The sequence below is a fragment of the Coregonus clupeaformis genome, chromosome 27 (assembly GCF_020615455.1).
Source record: "Coregonus clupeaformis isolate EN_2021a chromosome 27, ASM2061545v1, whole genome shotgun sequence".
In the NCBI taxonomy this organism is placed as follows: domain Eukaryota; kingdom Metazoa; phylum Chordata; class Actinopteri; order Salmoniformes; family Salmonidae; genus Coregonus; species Coregonus clupeaformis.
In genome coordinates this window covers 7,380,499-7,404,853 of record NC_059218.1, presented here as the reverse complement: position 1 = coordinate 7,404,853, position 24,355 = coordinate 7,380,499, and the positions used below count along the sequence as shown (strand labels likewise).

Genomic DNA, 24,355 nt, shown 5'->3' with positions numbered 1-24,355 from the left:
AAGAGGTGGAAATATGGAAAAATGCTGAAGTGGAGCCAGAAACGCTAATTGAACCACATGACAGCATTTCCAATATGTCAAACATATCAAGTAAAACAAAGTATTCTAAGGCTGCATCATCCTCAGTGTCCTCGCCTAAAAGCTGAGGCAGAGCGAGCAGCTGTACTTGCTCGCCAAGCATCATTACAGGACAAGCATGCATTGGAACTGGAGAAAGCTAAACTGGAACAACAGAAAGCTCAACTGAACGTTAGGATGGAAAAAATGGAACTGGAAACGGACATAGCAGCATATAATGCCAGACTGAAGGTCCTGGAGAGTTTTGAGTCAACTTCTCAATCCCATGCCGTGACAGCCCACTTACTAAGCCAAGAAGATGGAATTAACTATTTTGAGAACCAGGATCCCGAGATCTTTGAGGAAGCTGAACCATCACCTGTAGAGTTTGCAGGATTAGGTGCAGCTCCAAAGACCCCACTACAAAGGGTTTTACAACAACAGACAACAAAGCCATCAAAACCCATTCAGAAAACAGTCAGAAACCACACCCTTCAGCAGCCAACAGCAAGGTCACAGAATCAACACTGTGGGTATCAGCCATAATACCAGCCATGATAACCTCTCTACTGTCATGCAAAGGCAGAATTAAATTGCTGACCTCCTTGTACTACAGCACAAACAGGCCACACTCCCTGTTAGGGAGATACCTATGTTTGACTGTGATCCTCTAAACTTTAGGCCATTCATGCGTGCATTTGAGCATGGCATAGAAGATAAGACAAGCAGCCACCAGGATAGGCTGTATTACCTGGAACAGTACACCTCTGGTCAGCCCAAGGATCTGGTCCACAGTTGTCTGCATATGGAAGCCAGATGAGGCTATGCAGAGGCTAAAGGGTTGGTAAAGGAACACTTTCCAATGAAATGAGCACTGCTTACATGGACATTTTTTGGAACTGGACAAACATCAAACCGGATGATGGAAAGGGACTGGGTGGCTATGCACTCTATCTTAGAGGTTGCTGTCATGCTATGCAAGACCTACAGAACATGGAAGAGCTTAATCTTCCTTCCAACATAAAGTTGATAATGTCAAAACTTCCCTACAAACTAAGGGAAAAATGGAGGTCTACAGCATGTGATATTTTAGGGAGAAGCCACCTGACGGCCCAGTTCAGTGACCTTGTGACATTCATGGAAAAACAGGCCAAAATATTGCAGGATCTGTTGTATGGCGATATTCAAGATCCCCTGTCCAACAAAAGGTTTTTACAAACCAAAACAGCAGCAGACTTTAAACAGCCGTTCAAATCCAAGAACAGGGAAAGCAGCTTTGCCACTGCAGTAGCTGTAGCGGCAGATTGTGACTCTGAAAAACCTTTAAAAGAACAAACATTCAAAGTAAAGAGACCAGGCACCTACCCTTCTGATGCTCCCAGTGGACCGTATGCAGTGAAAACACTCTTTGGATGGGTGATGAACGGTCCTCTTAACCCCTGTACCATGGCAGAAGAATCTGGACGTCCTACGGTGATGGCCAATCGCATCTCAATGGCCGACCTGGGGTTTCTTCTTGTAAATCAGTACAACCATGACTTCCCTGAGAGGGAGTATGAAGGGAAAAGTTAGATGTCAGCTGAGTATCGTAAGTTTATGGAGATAGTATCAAGCTCCATAACCCTCAAAGACCGTCACTACTACTTACCGTTGCCCTTTCACAACAAAGATGTAGTCCTGCCAAACAACCGTGACATGGCAGTGCAGCAGGCTCAAAATCTTATCAGGAAGTTCAGGAAGGACAAAGTACAAAGGCTTAATGGAAGCGGTAATAACAAAAGGTTACGCTGAGTAGGTACCACAAGAACATCTCCTCAGAGAGAAAGGCAAGGTATGGTACATACCACACCATGGCGTTCACCATAAGCGCAAAGGAACAATACGAGTGGTGTTCGACTGCTCATCATATAATGGCACATCTCTCAACAGTAAACGCCTTCAAGGCCCTGACCTGGCAAACACGCTCATCGGAGTCTTGCTAAGATTTCGGCAAGAGCACATTGCCATGATGGCGGACATTGAAGGAATGTTCCATCAAGTACGTTTCCATGAAGATGACTTAGACTTCCTGCGATTCCTATGGTGGCCAGATAGTGATAGTAACAAAAGATTGGAGGAGTACAGAATGACGGTACATCTTTTCGGTGCTATATCTTCTCCAAGTTGCGCAAACTTTCCACTGCAAAAGACGGCAGAAGAAAACTGTGAGAAGTACGATGAAGAGGTGATTGAAACAGTCAAGTCCAACTTCTATGTTGATGACTGCCTCAAATCAGTGGCCACAGAAGAACAAGCCATAGCTCTCACAAAAAACCTCAGATGTATGCTCTCAAGGTGGGTTCAAGTTGACCAAGTGGGTCAGAAACAGCCGTGCTGTGCTGGCTTCTATCCCTGATGAACACAAAGCCAAGCAGATAAAATAACTGGACCTGGACAGAGAAAAGCTGCCTGTTGAGAGAGCACTTGGAATCCGATGGAACATTGAAAGTGATGCGTTTACCTTCCGAGTCACGAAAATAGGTATTCTCTCAACTGTCAGCTCTGTTTATGATCCATTAGGTTTCCTCGCCCCATTCATATTAAAAGCAAAGCAAATTCTTCAAGAGCTCTGCAAGCTCAAGTGTGGATGGGACAAAGTCTCTATTTCATGGAAGAGATGGCTCTCAGAGCTGGACCAGCTGTCCAGATTCCAGATTGACAGGTGCATGATGCCTGAGAACTTTGGTCAAGTCAAAACCGCACAGCTGCTTCACTTCAGTGACGCAAGTGAACAAGGTTATGGCACAGCAAGTTACCTTAGGTTCACAAACGGTATGGAAAAGGTCCACATCGCATTCATGCTGGGAAAATCAAGGGTGACTCCACTCAAGCAGATGACGATCCCCAGACTGGAACTTGCTGCAGCAACATTTGCGGTGCGAGTGGACAGGATGTTAAGGTTGGAGCTCCAGATTGAACTTGAGGAGTCAACTTTCTGGATAGACAGCCATTCTGTGCTAAAATACATCTGCAACGATACCAAGAGATTCCATACCTTTGTGGCTAATAGGGTTGCTGTGATCCGTGACCTATCGAAAGCACAACAGTGGAGGTATTTGAACTCCAAACACAACCCAGCCAACAATGCCTCTAGAGGGTTACATGTTGAAATTTTCCTGAACTCAAAGAGATGGCTCAAAAGACCAGAATTACTGGAGAAAGCAGAAACACAATGGCCGAAAGTCCCTGAGGAACTTGGCTCCATCCCTCCGGATGATCCAGAAGTGAGAAAAGATGTCATCGTTAACAGTACAAGTGTGGAAGAAAAGGATCCGAACAGCAAACTGATTGAGTACTATTCGACATGGAACAGCTTGAAGAAAGCAGTTGCCTGGATGCTGAAACTGAAGAGACTTCTTCTACAGTTAAGCCAGAAAAGGAAAGTTCTCACAAAAACTGATCCAGGATCAGTTCAGTTTAACAAACTCACTGAAGGAACACATTGATAAGTTCACACTGACATTTGGAAAAGAAAGTCTGTCTGTGGATGACCTAGATGAAGCAGAAAAGGTCATCATTCGATTTGAGCAAAGACAGCACTTTAAACAAGAAATTGCACTTGTTGTGAAAGGAAGACAATGTGCCTAGGGAAGTGGCTAAATCTGTAAGCTTGATCCAATTGAGAGTGGGAGGAAGGTTAAGCAAAGCTGCTATGCCTATAGAACTAAAGAATCCTATGATCCTGCCCAAAGACTCCCACATCTCCAGACTGATCTTACTCCACATTCATGAGCAGGTTGTCCACTCTGGGAGAGGTCACATGCTTTCCAGACTTCACCAGTGATATTGGATACCCTGTGCCAACTCCTTAGCAAGGAAGATCCTTAAGAGCTGTGTCTTCTGCAGGCGGATGCAAGCTAGAGCTGGAGAACAGAAGATGGCCGACCTTCCACAAGATCGGGTGTCACCTGATTTGCCGCCTTTCACCTATGTGGGCATAGATTACTTCAGCCCCATAGAGGTGAAGCGAGACCGCGTTCATGTGAAGTGGTATGGTGTGATCTTTACTTGCCTTGTGAGTCGAGCTGTCCATCTAGAAGTGCTAGTTATCTGGATACTGATTCCTGCATTCAACCTTTCCCTCTGGAGCCTACCATGGGGGAGTATGAGTGAGGTTGATCCGACTGGTGAAAAATATCCTCTATTCAGTCCTTAAAGAGCAAGTACTGGATGATGAGGCTCCGCAGACAGCCTTGTGTGAAGTTGAGGCGATCATGAATGACAGACCAATCACAACTGTAACGAATGATCCTAATGCTCTAGAACCCCTGACTCCGAACCATCTGCTTGATCTGAAAGCAAAGCCAGTCCTGCCACCAGGACTATTCCAGAAAGGAGACCTATACTCACGAAGGAGATGGAAGCAAGCACAATATATCACTGACCTCTTCTGGAAGAGATGGATAATGGAGTATCTTCCACTTATACAGGAGCGGAACAAGTGGAACAAAACTAAGAGAAACTTCAGTCCTGGTGACCTTGTTGTCATCGTAGATGATACAGCCCCAAGGAACTCTTGGCTAATGGGGCGTGTGGTGGAGGCTTTGCCAGGGGCCAAAGGTCTTGTCCGGAGCATCATGGTTAAGACCAATACTCTATGGTGTTGGCAGCATCATCCTGTGGGGATGTTTTTCAGTGGCAGGGACTGGGAGACTAGTCAAGATCGAGGGAAAGATGAACCGAGCAAAGTACAGAGAGATACTTGATAAAAATCTGCTCCAGAGCGCTCAGGACCTCAGACTGGGGTGAAGGTTCACCTTCCAACAGGACAACAACCCTACAACTTATCCAGAACGCTGCAGCCCGCCTGGTGTTCATCCTTCCCAAGTTCTCCCATGTCACCCCGTTCCTCCACAGACTCCTCTGGCATCCAGTCAAAGCTCGCATCCACTACCAGACCATGGTACTTGGCTATAGAGCAGCAAGAGAAACTGCCCCTCCCTACATTCAGGCTATGCTCAAACCCTACACCCCAACCCGAGCACTCCGTTCTGCCACCTCTGGTCTCTTGGCTCCCGCTCAGCCCAGCTCATGCTCTTCTCTGTCCTGGCACCCCAATGGTGGAACCAGCTTCCCCCTGAAGCTAGGACAGCAGAGTCCATGCCCATGTTCCGAAAACATCTTCAACCCAACCTCTTCAAAGAGTATCTTAAATAATCCAACAGCACACCCCCCAGTCTCAAAAGTTTGGACACACCTACTCATTCAAGGGTTTTTCTTTATTTGTAAAAAATTTTACATTGTAGAATGATAGTGAAGATATCAAAACTATGAAATAACACATATGGAATCATGTAGTAACCAAACAAGTGTTAAACAAATCAAAATATATTTTATACTTGAGATTCTTCAAATAGCCACCATTTGCCTTGATGACAGCTTTGCACACTCTTGGCATTCTCTCAACCAGCTTCATGAGGTAGTCACCTGGAATGCATTTCAATTAATAGGTGTGCCTTCTTAAAAGTTAATTTGTGGAATTTATGTTTGAGCCAATCAGTTGTGTTGTGACAAGGTAGGGGGGGTATACAGAAGATAGCCCTATTTGGTAAAAGACCAAGTCCATATTATGGCAAGAACAGCTCAAATAAGCAAAGAGAAACGACAATCCATCATTACTTGAAGACATGGTCAGTCAATACTGAACATTTCAAGAACTTTGAACGTTTCTTAAAGTGCAGTCGCAAAAACCATCAAGCGCTATGATGAAACTGGCTCTCATGAGGACCACCACAGGAATGGAAGACCCAGAGTTACCTCTCCTGCAGAGGATAAGTTCATTAGAGTTACCAGCCTCAGAAATTGCAGCCCAAATAAATGCTTCACAGAGTTCAAGTAACAGACACATCTCAACATCAACTGTTCAGAGGAGACTGAATCAGGCCTTCATTGTCGAATTGCTGCAAAGAAACCACTGCTGACACCAATAAGAAGAAGAGACCTGCTTGGGCCAAGAAACACAAGCAATGGACATTTGTCTTTTGGTCTGGAGTCCAAATTTGAGATTTTTGGTTCAAACCGTTGTGTCTTTGTGAGACGCGGTGTGGGTGAACGGATGATCTCCGCATGTGTAGTTCCCACCGTAAAGCATGGAGGAGGAGGTGTTTTAGTGTGGGGGTGCTTTGCTGGTGACACTGTCAGTCATTTATTTAGAATTCACTTAACCATTATGGCTACCACAGCATTCTGCAGCGATACGCCATCCCATCTGGTTTGGGCTTAGTGGGACTATCATTTGTTTTTCAACAGAACAATGACCCAACACACCTCCAGGCTGTGTAAGGGCTATTTTACCAAGAATGAGAGTGATGGAGTGCTGCATCAGATGACCTGGCCTCCACAATCCCCCGACCTCAACCCAAATGAGATGGTTTGGGATGAGTCGGACCGCAGAGTGAAGGAAAAGCAGCCAATAAGTGCTCATCATATGTGGGAACTCTTTCAAGACTGTTGGAAAACCATTCCAGATGAAGCTGGTTGAGAGAATGCCAAGAGTGTGCAAAGCTGTCATCAAAGCAAAGGGTGGCTATTTGAAGAATCTCAAATATAAAATATATTTGGATTTGTTTAACACCTTTTTGGTTACTACATGATTCAATATGTGTTATTTCATAGTTTTAATGTCTTCACTATTATTCTACAATGTAGAAAATAGTAAAAATAAAGAAAAACCCTTGAATGAGTAGGTGTGTCCAAACTTTTGACTGGTACTGTATGTTTTGGAATGTTGTGTACATACATCCTTCTTTTCACTCTGTAATTTAGGTTAGGATTGTGGAGTAACTACAATGTTGTTGATCCATCCTCAGTTTCCTACTATCACAGCCATTTAACTCTGTAACTGTTCTACAGTCACCATTGGCCTCATGGTGAAATCACTGAGTGGTTTCCTTCCTCTCCACCAAATGAGTTTGGAAGGATGCCTGTATAGTTGTAGTGACTGGGTGTATTGATACACCATCCAAAGTGTATTTATTAACTTCACCATGCTCAAAGGGATATTCAATGTCTGCTTTATTTAAAAAAAAAACAATCTACCAATAGCTGCCCTTCTTTGCGAGACATTTGAAAGCTCCCTGGTCTTCGTGGTTGAATCTGTGTTTGAAAATCATTGCTCGACTGAGGGGCCTTACAGATAATTGTATGTGTGGGGTACAGAGATGAGGTTGTCATTAAATAAATAATGTTAAACACTATTATTGCACATAGAGTGAGTCCATGCAACTTATTATGTGACTTGTTAAGCACATATTTACTCCTGAACTTATTTAGGCTTGACATAACAAAGGGATTGAATACTTATTGACTCAAGACAATTCAGCTTTTCATTTTTCATTAATTTGTAAAAATTTAACTTTGACATTATGGGGTTTTGTGTGTAGGCCAGTGACACAAATCTCAATTTAATCCATTTTAAATTCAGGCTGTTACACAACAAAATGTGGAAAAAGTCAAGGGGTGTGAATACTTTCTGAAGGCACTGTAACGCTCACACTTGACCTTTCCCCCCCTTACTAGCTCTGACTTTGCTGATAGCTACTTTATTGAGGATAAATGTACTTACTATGACAGTGATATGTGGTTGTCCCACCTAGCTGTCTTAAGGTGAATGCACTAACTGTAAGTCACTCTGGATACGTTTCTGCTAAATAACTAATGTAAATGTAAAATGTTCCTTAAGATACAGTATCTGGTGTACCAAGTTTGATACTTTTGATCTCGGGTATATTTGGGTCTTATCTGCTGCACTATGTGCCCTGTGCTGTGTTTACTTTCGCTAAGCTACACATTTGTTTTGGGAGGAACAAACCCTCCCTCCTTCCTTCCAAACAAACGTGGCGATACGGCAAGATGTTGGCTCGTTTTAACTAGGCTCATTAGCCAGGGGGAAACAACTCCAGTTATTAAAAATAATTTGCTGTTATCGTGGCTGCTTCTGCCACTGCTTTGGTCAGCCAAACGTCACCGGGCGAGTTCTGTGCAGCGGCTGCCTGCCACTCTCTCACTCACCTGCCTGTCGACCCCTATCCTCCGCTGCTGCCGTTTTCTCAGGCTAATTAGTGACAGAGGAGGAATATTTTACAGCTAAATAAAAATGCAGCGCTTCGGCCTGCGCTCTAATTGACGATCCTGCTTCTGAGGGTGGGAGGAGGAGGAGAAGAAGAAGAAGAAAGTGCTGAGGAAAAAGAAGAGAAGAGCGCTTGTTCGGCTTGGGAGTGTAGAAGTAGAAGCATGCACTGAATATTGAGTCATTTTGTAATTAGCGTGTATCAAGAAAGCTGCTTGTTTAGCAGGTCGAGTTTGGTAGATTTTTATAATGGTGGCGTAGTCACCCGAGGGAGTGATTCGGTTATCTATTTATATGAACTCACTTACACTCATTGCATAAATGAAAGGGGAGCATTAGAAGCGCATGGTTAAGGTTGGAAGGCTGCCATAGTAACTATATCCCCAGTGGATAGCCTAGCCTATCAACCCTCAAATTCGTACTTAGGTTGGCTAATCAACATAACATACTGTATAACTACGGTTAAATGTCACTGTTTTTTACATATTTTAATGAGACCAAGGACCTGGGCAATACATACACTTTTATCCTGCTTCAATTTGCTCTGAATCAGTGTCGGAAATCGACAACAGCCAGGCTATTGAGCAACAATGACTAAAGGCCCATTATCACCAAGTCCATTATTTCCGTCCAAATAATTAGTAGGAAAATAAATGTTTCGTTTATGACGCCGTTCACACCAATTGCGAAATATCCATAAATGATTTATTCAGAACAGGTTTGATTTTTTGCGTCTTTTTGCATGCGAAAATGTCACGGTTTCGGCCGAGGCTGCTCCTCCTCCTTGCTCGGGCAGGCTTCGGCGGTCGTCGTCCCCGGAGTACTAGCTGCCACCGTTGTATGTTATCGATGTTTGTTTGGTTTTGTCTTCCTTGTTCACCTATTTCCTGTTAGTGTTAATTATGTTCCCTATAAGTGTCTCGTTTTGTTTGTAGTGAGTTGTGTGTAATTGTTCCGCCTGTCCGTAGGTGCTGGTATTTTGCTCTATTGTGTTTAGAGTCCAGACGCACTTTTGCGTATTTCTTGTGCATTGGAGTATTTTGCGCACTGTTGCGTAATCGCTCGCCTCCTTGTTTTGTTGAGGCCCTTTTCTTTGTATTGTCGTGTCCTCTAGTAAAGTCTGTTGGAAGTAGCTTCTGTGTCCTGCGCCTGACTCCTACACCACATCCACATCAGCCATTGACAGAATTACACACCATCATGGAGTCAGCAGGAGCAGCAGCAGCACCCGAGTCGCTGGAGGAGCGCGTCAGCGGGCAAGACGACCGGATCCGTCAACTTGGGTCCGCCCTGCAGGACGTGATCATCACTCTGCACCGATGGGAGACCAGAGGAGTGCCCACACCTCCTCCGACCTTACCACCACCATCGGTCAGTCCTCCCATCCAAGCTCCAGAATCCAGTGGGATTCGGCTCTCGCTCCCGAGGGCGTATGATGGTGCCACAGCCGGGTGTCAGGGGTTCCTCCTGCAGTTGGAACTCTACCTGGCCACCATACACCCGGCGCCCTCGGGATACGAGAGCGTTTCCGCCCTCATCTCCTGTCTCTCCGGCAAGGCGTTGGAGTGGGCCAACGCTGAATGGAGGGGAATAGACGCCACCACCATCACCTACGCGGAGTTCTCCCGCCGCTTCAGGGCAGTGTTCGACCATCCACCTGAGGGGAAAGCGGCAGGGAAGCGTCTATTCCACCTCCGACAGGGGAAGAGGAGCGCACAGGAGTTCGCCCTGGAATTCCGGACTCTAGCGGCGGATGCGGGGTGGAATGAGCGGGCCCTCATCGACCACTATCGATGCAGTCTACGGGAGGACGTTCGAAGAGAGCTGGCCTGCAGGGACACCAACCTATCGTTCTACCAGTTGGTGGACATGTCCATCCGTCTCGACACCCTGGACGACACCCATGGACGGCCCCCGAGTGGGGGCCGTCCATTCCATCCTCCAGCACCTCCGAGCCGAGCCCTATGGAGCTCGGGGGTGCTGGCGCTGGAGAGAGGAGGAGAAGGAGCCCGAGGGGGGCCGTCCCCTGCACCAACTGTGGCCGTGGAGGGCACACTGCGGCTAGGTGCTGGGGAGGGTCTCCAGGGGGACGGGACAACAGGCCACGCACTGGGGAGTCCTTCCAGGTGAGTAGGCACCCCACTTACCCAGAGCTCTCTGTTGTTCACTTATGTATACCTGTAAGATTTCCACAGGTTGCACCTCATTCCCAGCATAAGGCGCTAGTAGATTCAGGTCAGCTGGGAATTTTGTTGATCGGAATTTTTGTGTAAAGTTAGGGATTCCCCTCCTTCCTGTTGATGCTCCCTTCCCTGTCCATGCACTAGATAGCCACCCGTTGGGATCGGGGTTGATTAGAGAGGTCACAGCACCACTTAGGATGAGTACGCAGGGGGGTCATGAGGAAACTATTCAGTTATATCTGATCGACTCTCCTGCGTATCCAGTGGTGCTGGGGCTTCCCTGGTTGACCATAATCCCTCCATTTCGTGGCAACAGAGGGCTCTCAAGGAGTGGTCTGCCCAGTGTGTAGGGCGATGTCTAGGTGTTTCCGTGGGGGCGACCTCGGTGGAGAGTCCGAACCAAGTGCCCGCAATGCACATTCCCCCTGAGTATGAGGATGTAGCACTCGTGTTTAGCAAGACGAGGGCGACGCGGTTGCCTCCTCATAGACAGGGGGATTGTGCGATAGACCTCCAGGCAGGAGCAGCGCTTCCGCGGAGCCATGTGTATCCTCTGTCTCAAGAGGAGAAGGGGGCTATAGAGACTTACATAGCCGAGTCTCTGAGACAGGGATACATACGGCCCTCCACTTCCCCTGCGTCCTCGAGCTTCTTTTTTGTGAAGAAGAAGGATGGAGGGTTGCGCCCGTGTATTGATTACCGTAGTCTCAATCAGATCACTGTGAAATACAGTTATCCACTCCCTCTGATTGCGACTATGACGGAATCATTACACGGAGCGCGTTTCTTCACAAAACTAGATCTCAGGAGCGCCTACAACTTGGTGCGCATTAGGGAGGGCGATGAATGGAAGACAGCATTTAGTACCACCTCGGGTCATTACGAGTATCTCGTCATGCCATACGGGTTGATGAATGCTCCTTCAGTCTTCCAATCCTTTGTGGACGAGATCTTGCGGGACATGCAGGGGCAAGGTGTGGTCGTGTACATTTACGACATTCTAGTGTACTCTTCTACCCGAGGCGAGCATGTAGCCCTGGTGCGCCGAGTGTTGGGGAGGCTGTTGGAGCACGACTTGTATGTCAAGGCAGAGAAATGTCTGTTTTTCCAGGAGTCGGTCTCCTTTTTGGGTTATCGGTTGTCCACGTCAGGGGTGAGGATGGAGGTTGACCGTGTGTCAGCCGTGCGTAATTGGCAAACCCCAACCACGGTTAAAGAGGTGCAGCAGTTCTTGGGTTTTGCAAATTACTACCGGAGGTTTATCCAGGGTTTTGGACAGGTGGCAGCTCCCATAACGTCCCTGCTGAAGGGGGGCCCGGTGCGTTTGCAGTGGTCAGCTGAGGCGGACAGGGCATTTGGGAGACTGAAGGACCTGTTCACTTCGGCTCCGGTGCTGGCGCATCCGGACCCCGCTTTACCATTCCAGGTAGAGGTGGACGCGTCAGAGGCCGGTATTGGGGTCGTACTATCGCAACGGTCTGTGCTTTTTATTCCAAGAAGCTCAGCCCGGCGGAGCGAAATTATGACGTAGGGGACAGGGAGCTGTTAGCCGTGGTACAGGCCCTAAAGGTGTGGAGGCATTGGCTTGAGGGGGCTCAACACCCTTTTCTCATTTTGACTGACCACCGTAACCTGGAGTACATCCGGGCAGCTAGGAGATTGAACCCTCGTCAGGCTCGGTGGAACATGTTTCTAACCCGGTTCGTGTTTAAAATAACGTACATCCCTGGGTCCCAGAACGGTAAGGCAGACGCCCTGTCCCGGCGGTATGACACAGAGGAGAGGTCCATTGAGCCCACTCCCATCCTGCCGGAGTCTTGTCTGGTGGCACCGGTAGTGTGGGAGGTCGATGCGAAATCGAGCGGGCGTTGCGTGCCGACCCTAGTCCCCCAAAGTGTCCTGTGGGTCAGACGTACGTTCCGCTCGAGGTTCGGGATCGTCTGATTTATTGGGCTCATCGTCCCCCCTCCTCTGGACATCCAGGTATTGGCCGGACAGTGCACTGCCTTAGCGCTAAGTACTGGTGGACAACGTTAGCCAGGGATGTGAGGGTTTATGTCTCCTCCTGCTCGGTGTGCGCCCAGTGTAAGGCGCCTAGACACCTGCCCAGGGGAAAGTTACAACCCCTGCCCGTACCACAGCGACCCTGGTCTCACCTCTCGGTGGATTTCGTTACAGACCTTCCCCCCTCTCAGGGGAATACCACTATACTGGTCGTTGTGGATCGGTTCTCGAAGGCCTGTCGTCTCCTCCCAATGCCGGGTCTCCCTACTGCCCTACAGACCGCTGAGGCACTGTTCACCCACGTCTCACTGTTCACACCACTACGGGGTGCCCGAGGATATAGTGTCTGATCAAGGTCCCCAGTTCACCTCCAGAGTCTGGAGGGCGTTCATGGAGCGCTTGGGGGTCTCGGTGAGCCTTACCTCGGGGTACCACCCAGAGAGCAATGGGCAGGTAGAAAGAGTGAACCAGGATGTGGGGAGGTTTCTGTGTGTTAGGGTATCAGCCGGTTCTGGCACCATGGCATCAGAGCCAGATCGAGGCTCCTGCGGTGGATGAGTGGGTGCGGCGCTCGGAGGGGACGTGGAACGCTGCACACGTCCATCTGCAGCGGGCCATCCATCGACAAAAGGCGAGCGCCGATCTCCACCGCAGTGAGGGTCCGGTGTACGCACCTGGAGATCGAGTCTGGCTCTCGACTCGAAACCTGCCCCTCCGCCTGCCCTGCCGGAAGCTGGGTCGGCGGTTTGTGGGGCCATTTAAAGTCCTGAGGAGGTTGAACGAGGTGTGTACAGTTCGGTCCATCTTGGATTCGAGACGTCGGATGGGGGGTCTCCAGTATCTCGTGGAGTGGGAGGGGTACGGCCCGGAGGAACGGTGCTGGGTGCCGAGGAGGGACATCTTAGACCCATCTCTCCTGACTGAGTTCCACCGTGGTCATCCCACGCGCCCTGCTCCGCATCCTCCTGGTCGTCCCCGAGGCCGGGGTCGGCGCACGGCTGGAGCCGCGCGTCAAGGGGGGGGTACTGTCACGGTTTCGGCCGAGGCTGCTCCTCCTCCTTGCTCGGGCAGGCTTCGGCGGTCGTCGTCCCCGGAGTACTAGCTGCCACCGTTGTATGTTATCGATGTTTGTTTGGTTTTGTCTTCCTTGTTCACCTGTTTCCTGTTAGTGTTAATTATGTTCCCTATAAGTGTCTCGTTTTGTTTGTAGTGAGTTGTGTGTAATTGTTCCGCCTGTCCGTAGGTGCTGGTATTTTGCTCTATTGTGTTTAGAGTCCAGACGCACTTTTGCGTATTTCTTGTGCATTGGAGTATTTTGCGCACTGTTGCGTAATCGCTCGCCTCCTTGTTTTGTTGAGGCCCTTTTCTTTGTATTGTCGTGTCCTCTAGTAAAGTCTGTTGGAAGTAGCTTTGTGTCCTGCGCCTGACTCCTACACCACATCCACATCAGCCATTGACAGAAAATAAGCTGTTGACCAACATAAATTGTTATCTGGGACACTGCCACCGACAGGTCTGTGGGATCCTTGTGTGAATTAATGAATTCATTCATTTGTAATGCATCAATGCAGTTAAGTATCAATTTAGCCAATGTGATCACATCACATCAGAGCTACACATCGCTCTCGCCATTCAAACTTCCCCGCCAGTTCATTGCCAACGCTGTTGACTATTTTATAGCCATTCAGCAACAAAAGGATTGATCTACACTTCTCTCCTCGAATAAGCCTAGGCCTATGAGTTTAAAAATCTAAATAAGTTTCAAACTATATTGCTGTTCATTGTCTATATACAGTGAGGGAAAAAAGCATTTGATCCCCTGCTGATTTTGTACGTTTGCCCACTGACAAAGACATGATCAGTCTATAATTTTAATGGTAGGTTTATTTGAACAGTGAGAGACAGAATAAAAAAATGCTGAAAAGTGTCAAATTTTATAAAATGATTTGCATTTTAATGAGTGGTCAGACGTTTCTTGTAGTTGGCCACCAGGTTTGCACACATCTCAGGAGGGATTTTTTCCCACTCCTCTTTGCAGATCTTCTCCAAGTCATTAAGGTTTTGAGGCTGACGTTTGGCAACTCGAACCTTCAGCTCCCTACACAGATTTTCTAAGGGATTAAGGTCTGGAGACTGGCTAGGCCACTCCAGGACCTTAATGTGCTTCTTCTTGAGCCACTCCTTTGTTGCCTTGGCTGTGTGTTTTGGGTCATTGTCATGCTGGAATACCCATCCACGACCCATTTTCAATGCCCTGGCTGAGGGAAGGAGGTTCTCACCCAAGATTTGACGGTACATGGCCCCGTCCATCGTCCCTTTGATGCGGTGAAGTTGTCCTGTCCCCTTAGCAGAAAAACACTCCCAAAGCATAATGTTTCCACCTCCATGTTTGACGGTGGGGATGGTGTTCTTGGGGTCATAGGCAGCATTCCTCCTCCACCAAACACGGCGAGTTGAGTTGATGCCAAAGAGCTCCATTTTGGTCTCATCTAACCACAACACTTTCACCCAGTTCTCCTCTGAATCATTCAGATGTTCATTGGCAAACTTCAGACGGGCCTGTATATGTGCTTTCTTGAGCAGGGGGACCTTGCGGGTGCTGCAGGATTTCAGTACTTCACGGTGAAGTGTGTTACCAATTTTTTCTTGGTGACTATGGTCCCAGCAGCCTTGAGATCATTGACAAGATCCTCCCGTGTAGTTCTGGGCTGATTCCTCACCGTTCTCATGATCATTGCAACTCCACGAGGTGAGATCTTGCATGGAGCCCCAGGCCGAGGGAGATTGACAGTTATTTTGTGTTTCTTCCATATAATTGCACCAACTGTTGTCACCTTCTCACCAAGCTGCTTGGCGATGGTCTTGTAGCCCATTCCAGCCTTGTGTAGGTCTACAATCTTGTCCCTGACATCCTTGGAGAGCTCTTTGGTCTTGGCCATGGTGGAGAGTTTGGAATCTGATTGATTGATTGCTTCTGTGAACAGGTGTCTTTTATACAGGTAACAAGCTGAGATTAGGAGCACTCCCTTTCTCCTAATCTCAGCTTGTTACCTGTTTAAAAGACACCTGGGAGCCAGAAATCTTTCTAATTGAGAGGGGGTCAAATACTTATTTCCCTCATTAAAATGCAAATCAATTTATAACATTTTTTACATGCGTTCTTCTGGATTTTTTTGTTGTTATTCTGTCTCTCACTGTTCAAATAAACCTACCATTAAAATTATAGACTGATCATTTCTTTGTCAGTGGGCAAACATACAAAATCAGCAGGGGATCAAATACTTTTGTCCCTCACTGTAGCCTATATATTAGGCTATATATTATAGGCCTGCAAAAATTAAATCTAGGCAACCACCTGTGCTGAAAGTAACTAGCTCTCACAGTCTCACATCAGAATTAGACGTTCATCAATGTCAAATTTAGCTGTTGTTGCAAACAAAGTGTTTAAGGTTAAGTATAGGCTTTAACCCTTCAGACCCCAATAGAATTCCAGAATGCTGCTATAGATTACTGAGACTTTTCAAGATAAAGCTCATTTTCTCACACATTTCAAACAGACATAGCTCAAAAACAATGAACAAATGACAATTACAAGTTAACTTAGTTTTAAAGAGTACAACCTCTTCGTTAATATGACACCACAGTCATGTCAATAGGAATAACACTCATTTTGTCTTCCATTGTGTAAAGACACTCACTATCAAAAAACGATTAACACTCAACACAACAACAAACAAACTTTATTATTTCAATTGTAGTATATTTGACCAAATTACTCACTTAAAATGTACAAAGTATAATATATTATACTTATAAATATTATTTACATATAAATATAACAATTATCCAAAATGTGACGAGAGGACAATATTCAGAAAATATTTCAAAACCCACACAAAGTAGCCAATTTGATTGACAACGATTCTTACTTCTGTAACAATGTAAAAATGCAAATAACTATTCAGAGACTATTTCAAAATGTAGGTAACCTCTCTCAATAAGATTTAATACGGACCAGGCCTGACACAAAATGTAGAAATTGTAGACAACAATTCAGTGAATGCAACAAGTATTACATAGAGACAGATAAAGAAATAAGATACAAAACAACAACTGTACAGAGACAATAAAAGAATTGTAGGACAAATTCACAATTCACACTGTCACTTTAGTGTTTGCATTTCGCCTACAACATGTCATGGAACTTCTGGAAGCACGGCCCCATCCTGCAAAGTGGCACAGACCACGTAGAGCACCCAAAGGAAACTCTACGTGTTTCGTGCCACACATCTTCCACTCTTTGGCCTGCTTCCACTCTGGATGCACACCAAACACCCTTTCTTGTGCCCTTCAAACTTCACCTGCTTTCAAATGAGTTACAACTTGTTCTACACGCCCTGGTGCCACACTGTTGGCTCCCCTCTTCCTGCCACTGTAGCCAAATCACAAAGTGAATTCACAAGCTGCGTTTTGAATGTCTTCAGGGACCAGCGCCTGCGGTTCTTGGGAAGGGGCCTTTGCAGGGTGACAATGCACGCATTTATGATGGCAATGTTGAGCATCCCCCAAAACATATACTTCCACCATTTTCAGCCTGTGCATCCAACATTGTAATAGCTCCTCAGTTAGTCAAGATGGTCAACCCTACCCATTTTTTTGTTGTAATCCATTACAAGCACCGGAACAGATATAAGTTCCTACCACTTTTAAAAACAACACCAAAACCCCTGCCACTGTCACTTTACGCCCAGGCTGTGGTACAAGGATGAATGTTGGGACTTAGGGCATACACACGCCATGGAAACGTAGGCTCCCATCTCGGGTGTGCTCTCCCTCTTCCCCTCCCTCTTCCTCCTCCTCTCCCTCTGCTTCCTCCTGTCCCATTGCTTCGTCCTCTCCTTATGCTTTGTCCTCTTCCTCCTCCTCGTCACTCTCCTCTTTCTCTCTCCCTCCACTCTCCTCTCCTTCACGCTCCTCTTCCTCTCTCCCTCCACTCTCCTCTCACTCCACTCCTCCCTCCTCGCTCCACATCTCTATCCCTCCAATCATCTCTAACTCCTATTCCTCCCTGCCTTTTGCTGCTGAGCCCTGACTCTCCACATCACTTCCTTCACTTTCACTGACGTAGAGAACAGAGTAAAAGAGGGATGCATAGGATCCATGCTCAAGTTTTCTGTTTTTTTTGTCTTATTTCTTGTTTGTTTCACAAAAAAGCAAGCTACAGTGGGGGAAAAAAGTATTTAGTCAGCCACCAATTGTGCAAGTTCTCCCACTTAAAAAGATGAGAGAGGCCTGTAATTTTCACCATAGGTACACGTCAACTACTTTGTTATATACCCTTTGTTGGCAATGACACAGGTCAAACGTTTTCTGTAAGTCTTCACAAGGTTTTCACACACTGTTGCTGGTATTTTGGCCCATTCCTCCATGCAGATCTCCTCTAGAGCAGTGATGTTTTGGGGCTGTCGCTGGGCAACACGGACTTTCAACTCCCTCCAAAGATTTTCTATGGGGTTGAGATCTGGAGACTGGCTAGGCCACTCCAGGACCTTGAAATGCTTCTTCCGAAGCCACTCCTTCGTTGCCCGGGCGGTGTGTTTGGGATCATTGTCATGCTGAAAGACCCAGCCACGTTTCATCTTCAATGCCCTTGCTGATAGAAGGAGGTTTTCACTCAAAATCTCACGATACATGGCCCCATATATTCTTTCCTTTACACGGATCAGTCGTCCTGGTCCCTTTGCAGAAAACCTGCCCCAAAGCATGATGTTTCCACCCCCATGCTTCACAGTAGGTATGGTGTTCTTTGGATGCAACTCAGCATTCTTTGTCCTCCAAACACGACGAGTTGAGTTTTTACCAAAAAGTTCTATTTTGGTTACATCTGACCATATGACATTCTCCCAATCCTCTTCTGGATCATCCAAATGCACTCTAGCAAACTTCAGACGGGCCTGGACATGTACTGGCTTAAGCAGGGGGACACGTCTGGCACTGCAGGATTTGAGTCCCTGGCGGCGTAGTGTGTTACTGATGGTAGGCTTTGCTACTTTGGTCCCAGCTCTCTGCAGGTCATTCACTAGGTCCCCCCGTGTGGTTCTGGGATTTTTGCTCACCATTCTTGTGATCATTTTGACCCCACGGGGTGAGATCTTGTGTGGAGCCCCAGATCAAGGGAGATTATCAGTGGTCTTGTATGTCTTCCATTTCCTAATAATTGCTCCCACAGTTGATTTCTTCAAACCAAGCTGCTTACCTATTGCTGATTCAGTCTTCCCAGCCTGGTACAGGTCTACAATTTTGTTTCTGGTGTCCTTTGACAGCTCTTTGGTCTTGGCCATAGTGGAGTTTGGAGTGTGACTGTTTGAGGTTGTGGACAGGTGTCTTTTATACTGATAACAAGTTCAAACAGGTGCCATTACTACAGGTAACGAGTGGAGGACAGAGGAGCCTCTTAAAGAAGAAGTTACAGGTCTGGGAGAGCCAGAAATCTTGCTTGTTTGTAGGTGACCAAATACTTATTTTCCACCATAAATTGCAAATAAATTCATTAAAAATCCTACAATGTGATTTTCTGGATTTGTTTCTTCTCAATTTGTCTGTCATAGTTGACGTGTAGCTATGATGAAAATTACAGGCCTCTCTTATCTTTTTAAGTGGGAGAACTTGCACAATTGTTGGCTGACTAAATACTTTTTTCCCCACTGTAGCTAGCTATAGCAAGCAGCTTGGGCCGTTTCCATATGAATTACATCAGTAGAAACAAGACACAACAACCAACTAGTTAACTGACTATATACAGCTAAACACTACAACTATTTCCATGAGACAGAGAGCAATCATTCAATCTCCACTGCTGATGGAGCTGCAGTATGAAAATGTATGCACTCACTAACTGTAAGTCGCTCTGGATAAGAGCGTCTGCTAAATGACTAAAATGTGCTCGCCTGTACTAACCAAGTTATCATGACATGACAGGACTTGCTAATATGTGAGCTATTCCCCAAGTTTCCCAGCATCAAACATCGACAACACCAAACATATATCTGCTGTTTACTTATTTCACTCAGCTCAACATCATCGCTTTTCAAATTGCAAGGACGTGTGTAAATCAGTATCACCAACCAATAAAGCCTCTTTCACAATGAAAAGTAATGTCTGCTTCGGCGCTGCCATTTTGAGTAATGAAGTTTTAAAAAATGGTTAATGTCAATAACAGCATAGCCTGTTTACGGTTTCTGGTTGATGACAACAGCCACGCGAATAAGACAACAGGTTTGTTAATTTTGAGATATTGACACAGATATTCCTGTTAGAAAAAATAAGCCTTTCGCTGCCACTATTGTAATTTAAAGAAAGACTGTTGACGGCCACTATGGGTTCTAAAGGGTTAACTCTGATTTGTTAAGTTTAGGGTTAAGTTTAGGCATTAACTCCGAATTGTTCAGGTAAGGGTTAAAGTTTGTGATAGGCTTAAAAATAAAATCTCAAAAACAACTTTCTATCGCTGGATTCAAACTTGCAAATTTTGGAATCGGAGGCTCACGCCAATCCACCATCACCATATACAACACCCTAGCAAAACCGAAACCAACTTGAAGCTAACATTGTTCACTGTTGCCCCTAGTGGCCGGTGTCCAAGTCATCTCCTGACGTCGAATGCTGACTTGTATCACGGGTGACCTGGCTGGCTAAAAGACAGAGACAAAACATATCTGCCGGAGTTACCCTTATCATTAAGTGGTTGCGCAGATTTAGAATTACTCACTCAAATTAAAATGTAGTGTCAGCATAAGCACCCATTGCTTCACAAAAATGTATCAACAGGTGATCAGTAGGCTATGGACAGGTTGCGTGCATGTCTTTCTGTTTTCTAATGGTTGTCAATTTCATCTTCACATAGCATGTATCACAGCTGTCTCTATAGCCTATCTCCCACTTAAAATGTTCCTTGTCAATTTATATGATAGATTTAGCATTATCCTATAATGTAGCATAGACTCGTTTTTTGATGTCCTACAGAAAGGATTTGAAGCTAAGGCAAGGTTTTTAATACGTTTTGGGGAAAGAAGAAATGTGATTTGCAAACCTGGTCTCAGAGCATTTCGTATTATTCTGTACGTAAATCTGGGAACTCCATTTATTATGATATGTATTAATTTGTATGTTATATTACAAATTACAATTCTTATTATATGTTAAGAATTTGCAAAACGTATGATATGTTACGAAATCTAGCTAGGTGGCTAACGTTAGCTAGCTTGCTAACGTTAGCTAGGCTAGGGGTTAGGGTTAAGGTTAGGGTTAAGTTTAGGAGTTTAGTTAACGGGTTAAGCTTAGGGTTAGCTAAAAGGGTTAAGGTTAGGGTTAGGTGAAGGGTTAGATAAAAGGGTTAAGGTTAGGGTTAGGGGAAAGGTTAGCAAACATGCTAAGTAGTTGCAAAGTAGCTAAAAAGTAGTAAGTAGTTGAAAAGTTGCTAATTAGCTAAAATGCTAAAGTTGTCCGTGATGAGATTCGAACTCGCAACCTTTGGGTCGCTAGACATTTGCATTATATGCCAACCCATCCATCCTCCTTTCATTTTTGCCTTAACCCTTTGACACATACGAACACACAGGTGTGATCATTTTACAGTGCAGCGTACGCTCAAACCGGTGGGATTAGAACACTTCTTTAGAACGTCCAGTTACGATTGATGCAACAGTCAGCGTTTGAGCTGGCCACACTGTTTTTTTCACAGAAACATTTTGCACAAATACAGTCTTTACAACGTTATGTCCTCAATGTGAGCATTTTATTTTTGGATGCAGTGTTCAGACGTTCACAGAAGTAGCGACAGCGTAACAGAATTTTCATCCAAACCGGAAAATGAGTCGTAGCGCTAACTGAGGAAAGAGTGACCTAACACAACCGGTCATATTTATCTAACTCTCGGCTGACAAAAACCATAATATGAATGAGCTAATAGTAATTATTATTTACAATTCATCACATCACGGGTGACCTCACCAGTGACCAAAATAATTGAGTAAAACACTTTCAGAAATTCTAAAGTAATCCTACAATGGGTAGTTTGTGCACGCCATCATGCTTGTTTTATCGCGTCAACCAAAGATAAGAGGTTACAAGAAGAGTTGGGTCTGTTTGCAGTATGCATGTTGAAGGGGGTGTGTTGTCTACCATCATTCACTTCCATCATTCACTTCCGGAAGTTTACTCGAAAAACGAGTGAACCATCCCTTTACCTTGTTTTGTTATAACATCTTTGGTCTGACAGACGTTTACGTGACAACCAGAAAGAATTGTATGATGTCAACAAACATGGCGCCACACATAGCTGGTAATTAGCTTAGCATTAGCTCATCATAATCAGGACAACCTTCAAAAAAGTATTTTACACACGTGTCCATTACAATCTATGCAAGAATCAAAATGCATGATTTGTCACCAGTACTAGAAAATGTGAATAAAACAATAAATACATTATGCTCCATACATACATATGGTGTGCTACAGTAGAAATGACAACACAAAATACAGAAACTATAATCATAATGTAATAAGGCACTGATTTTGATAGGAACGCACACATGTCCAAAGTTATTATTAGTGGTGAAGGCAATGCTGGCACCAGCCGGAAAATGTGCCAGGGAGGAAAAAGCTTGGGCTTGTCTTGTCGGAGAGAGAAGTTTGTGCTCAGTAATGCCTCAAACGTAAATTGTCCGCAACAGTAAAATGGGCTACTTCTATGTGAATTAATCATGAGGCGGAACACACCTCAATTCAAACTATTGTTAGAAAATATAACTTGTTAGAAAATCATTGTTGATTAGCCTATAGATAATTAGCAGGCAGCGTACCTTGGTTTGAGGGCAGCGTGGGTTAACTGTCCTGTTGCGCAACAAACACATTTTGGAACAGTGAATGCATTCTGACTACACGCACATTAAAAAAAACTCACGCTGGTGCAAACGTTAGAGATATTTGGAACTCTCACGGGAAAAGGTTAAGTAACCATCTGTCTTATGTAACCATACCAAAGGTAACATATCATACTAAATCTCAGATTTACGTACAGAATAATACGAAATGCTCTGATACCAGGTTGGATTTGCTTATGTGTCTGAGCGAGATGCGCTGCAGGCGGTTTGATTGATGGGTCCTTTTAGGTGGGTGGGTGGATGGGCGTGCATTTATAAGTTTGCTTAGTCTCCATGTCCATTCAGAAAGTTACCTAAAATACGCTAGGCCTATTATTACTAGCATATTTTCAGAAGCACATTATTTGTTCAATAGTATATGATTATTCTCTCATTAATGTGTCCTCTCTAGCCACTTTGAACAACATATTGCCACTAAGAATTGCCACTAAGCAGCGTTGGTGACGTTATATAAATGTTTTGGAAAAGTGGAGGAAAAAAAAAACTTCTGTAGTGAGCGAACGGTTTGGCCTACAAACTACAACCCCCACAAGTGTCACGGGACTCATCTGAAGGTAACTGGTACCGGTTTAAAAAATGTATGTTAGTATGGAGGTAGTTTTGTGCTTACCCCCTAAAAAGGTGTTAAATATGTGTAAAAAAATATGTATACAGTACCAGTCGAAGGTTTGGACAGCTACTCATTCAAGGGTTTTTCTTTATTTTTACTATTTTCTACATTGTCGAATAATAGTGAAGCCATCAAAACTATGAAATAACACATATGGAATCATGTAGTAACCAAAAAAGTGTTACAAAAATCCACTCAACCAGCTTCATGAGGTAGTCACCTGGAATGCATTTCAATTAACAGGTGTGCCTTGTTAAAAGTTAATTTGTGGAATTTCTTTCCTTCTTAATGCGTTTGAGACAATCAGTTGTGTTGTGACAAGGTAGGGGGCTATACAGAAGATAGTCCTATTTGGTAAAATACTAAGTCCATATTATGTCAAGAACAGCTCAAATAAGCAAAGAGAAACGACAGTCCATAATTTCTTGAAGACATGAAGGTCAGTCCATACGGAACATTTCAAGAACTTTGAAAGTTTCTTCAAGTGCAGTCTCAAAACTATATAGCGCTATGATGAAACTGGCTCTCATGAGAACCACCACAGGAAAGGAAGACCCAGAGTTACTTCTGCTGCAGAGGATAAGTTCATTAGAGTTACCAGCCTCAGATATTGCAGCCCAAATAAATGCTTCACAGAGTTCAAATAACAGACACATCTCAACATCAACTGTTCAGAGGAGACTGCGTGAATCAGGCCTTAATGGTCGAATTGCAGCAAAGAAACCACTACTAAAGGACAGCCATAATAAGAAGAGACTTGATTGGGCCAAGAAACACGAGCAATGGACATTAGACCATTGGAAATGTGTCCTTTGGTCTTGAGTCCAAATTGGAGATTCTTGGTTCCAACCACCGTGTCTTTGTTTGACGCGGTGTGGGTGAACGGATGATCTCCGCATGTGTATTTCCCACCGTAAAGCATGGAGAAGGAGGTGTTATGGTGTGGGGGTGCTTTGCTGGTGACACAGTCTGCGATTTAAATAAAATTCAAGGCACACTTAACCAGCATGGCTACCACAGCATTCTGCAGTGATACGCCATCCCATCTGGTTTGGGCTTAGTGGGACTATCATTTGTTTTTCAACAGGACAATGACCCAACACACCTCCAGGCTGTGTAAGGGCTATTTGACCAAGTAGGAGAGTGATGGAGTGCTGCATCAGATGACCTGGCCTCCACAATCACCCGACCTCAACCCAATTGAGATGGTTTGGGATGAGTTGGACCGCAGAGTGAAGGAAAAGCAGCCAACAAGTGCTCAGCATATGTGGGAACTCCAAGACTGTTGGAAAAGCATTCCTCATGAAGCTGGTTGAGAGAATGCCAAGAGTGTGGAAAGCTGTCATCAAGGCAAACGGTGGATACTTTGAAGAATCTCAAATATAAAATATATTTTGATTTGTTTAACACTTTTTGGGTTACTACATGATTCCATATGTCTTATTTCATAGTT

General features: G+C 45.2%; 1 pseudogene; it reads left to right on the top strand.

Annotated features, from left to right (window-relative positions):
• Positions 1-2,065: 2,065 nt before the first annotated feature.
• LOC123482024 lies at positions 2,066-22,723 on the top strand (annotated as a pseudogene).
• Positions 22,724-24,355: the final 1,632 nt, after the last annotated feature.